At 43.5% G+C, this 2,733-nt stretch overlaps 1 pseudogene; it reads right to left on the bottom strand.

Moving 5' to 3' along the window:
- Positions 1-1,146: 1,146 nt before the first annotated feature.
- Positions 1,147-2,054, bottom strand: LOC147365670 (NEDD8-conjugating enzyme UBE2F pseudogene; annotated as a pseudogene).
- Positions 2,055-2,733: the final 679 nt, after the last annotated feature.

Consider the following 2,733-nt stretch of genomic DNA (forward strand, 5'->3'; position numbering starts at 1 on the left):
TATACTACATGTACCTTACTATACTATATACTTACTATATATACTATGATTTATATATACTATATCCTTACTATGATATATACACACTATATACTTACTATATTAAATATACTATATACACCCTTTGCTATACCTTAAGACCTTGTTGTCTATTCTATTCAATAATTTGCATCAACTAATCCCAAACTCCCAATCCATCCCTCCCCAACCCGATTTTGAGGGTTTTTTTTTTTTTAAGTTTTTATTTTTGGTTGCTCTGGGTCTCCCTTGCTGCATGTGGGCTTTCTCTAGCTGTGGCAAGGGGAGGGCTACTCTTTATCACAATGCAGGCTTCTCATTGTGGTGGCTTCTCTTGTGGAGCACTGGCTCTAGGCATGCCGGCTTCAGTAATTGTGGCTGGAGGGCTCCAAAGTGCAGGCTCAACACCCAGGCTTAGTTGCCCCTCGGCATGGGGACTCTTCCCAGACTAGGGATGGAAACCACATCCCCTTCATTGACATGTGGATTCTTTACCGCTGGACCAACAGGAAAGTCTGAGATTGAGTTTTAATATAACTGAAAAGTGTCAGGAAATCATGGACTCAAAAAAAAAAAAATGCTGTGGGTGGGAAGTGAATATTTGACATAAAAGTTTCAGGGGGTATTTGTAATATAAGATAACTTTATACATATGTCTCTACTCAGTTTAAACTTTTTTTTTTTTGCCTTTCGTACTTTCTTTGTATTTCTCAATAGTTGCTTGACCCAACATCTTTGTCTGCTCTATACAATGAAAATACAAACTAAATGAGAATAGAAAAAAAGCATTAAATTGTACCAACTACAAATCTGTTCCCAAATATACTTACCGTAAATAAAATACACATTTCACTAAGAGATCTGCAGAAAATGACTGACTGCATTCTGGGAAGCGTCAGGAAACCTAGGCGCAGCTGACATTCATGGGCGGAGCTAAGAGGCTTCGCACCAATCACAGTTTGCAGCGGGTTTCTGCTGGCCTATCTGTGAGCTACACGGAGCGCGACATGAGCGTCACCTGTGCGGGACTGACTGGGGGAAGGGAGAAGTGGCTCTAGCCTCGACACTGAGTTCATTCCCATCAACAGCCTATACAGTCCGGTTTCAAAGAAAGTAAACACGTTAAGGTAAACAGTAGAACCCCAGACACATGTTCTGGCTGCATTTATGTGGAACTCTGGCTACAATGGGCAGTCGTGAAGAGGTTCTTCCTGAGAACAACGTGGTCATGGGACTCAGACGACCCAGCAGGACTGAGGGGAGCTGAGGACTGGGGAGAGGCTCCCTCTGGTTTCAGGTGGAGGCAATCTTCTCTGCCACAGCCCAGGGCCCTGCAGTCCTCTCCTCGTATAATCTGGCGCAGCACTTAATGTAGTCTTCCACTTGATGCCGGAAGTCCTCCTTGTCCCACAAATGATGTCCCGCAGCTTGGATAGTCGGTGGATCATCAAAATTCTACAGATCAGTAAACAAAGAGTTTAATCCCCAAACAACAGCCTTCAGTGTCCTCATGGGGGCCCAGCCAGTGCTATCGATCGAATGTTCTTTCAGTCACCTGAGACATATCTTCGCCCGTCTCTGTGATGTTGGGGTTCCAGGTCCCGGGCAAGCATTTCCGTTTTGGGAGGCACCATGTTGCATGCATCAGGAGCTTCAGTTTCAAACTGAATTTTTCCACCCTGGTAGTAACCCTCACCTGGGGGTGACAGTTGGCTGAAAACAATGAAGTTTGTTTGGATCAGGAACATGCACTTTACATGTTCAAGGTAAATTGGCTTCAAGTTCTACAACCTCTTTCACAAGCAGCCTGTCCCTCACGGACACCTGCCAAGCACAGTCAGAGGCTGTGGCTGACGCCTGGGACTCTTTGAGACCGTCATCCCGCTTCAGCTTGCTTGCCAGCATCAGCATCACTGCCTCCTTTTTTCTGGGCACCCCAAAACAGGCGAGGTGGGCCTGGCACCCAACACCATGCCCGGCCGGTGGGCAGCGGCGAGCCGCGGCCCCTCACACCTGCACCGGCTCCAGGTGGCAGGACCGGGAGTCCAGGATAAACTATTAATAAACCAACTGCATAAGACACTGCAAATAATTAGTGCTTATGAACTATTAAGAAAATGTTTCAACTAACAAGATTGCGGTAAATATATAGAGCTGTTGTCTTCATGAGTCAGTGTTCACTCTCGCTTTTAAGAAGGAACATCTTAATTTCTGTTTGAACAGTGCAACCTGACAACTGGTTTACATTTATTTCATTTTTTGTCAGACAGTTTAGTTTAAAACTCAGCATGTGAGCCCCTCCAGTTTTCCATAACTCTTTTGCAGTTTTTCCAAATGTGGAAATTGTGGAAAAATAAAGTGTTCTCTAGAACACACCCACATCCTGCTCAACTATGAACAGATTAAGAAACAATTGTCAAGAATTCACAATATCTGTTACTTTCCTAGAATGGAACATGTTGGAGTACCTTTGTAAAGTATCACTGGGAATAATATACCAATAAAGCTTTTTATCTGCAGTGGTAATGTATTTGTTTCGCTCTTTAAAGTTTAAAAAAACATCTTCAGGTATATTATTTCATTCCAGCCTTGAGCCACATTGAGAAGGAGACTTTATTGCTTCTTCATTGCAGAAAAAAGAAGTCAAGACCAAGAGAATCTAAGTGATTTGCTCTAGGTCTGAATATCTAAACCCAGTCTTCGTGCTTCAAATTA

This window comes from Bos grunniens, chromosome 9 (genome assembly GCF_055505025.1).
Source record: "Bos grunniens cultivar Pamir isolate PY7600 chromosome 9, Bosgru_T2T1.0, whole genome shotgun sequence".
NCBI classification, from domain to species: domain Eukaryota; kingdom Metazoa; phylum Chordata; class Mammalia; order Artiodactyla; family Bovidae; genus Bos; species Bos grunniens.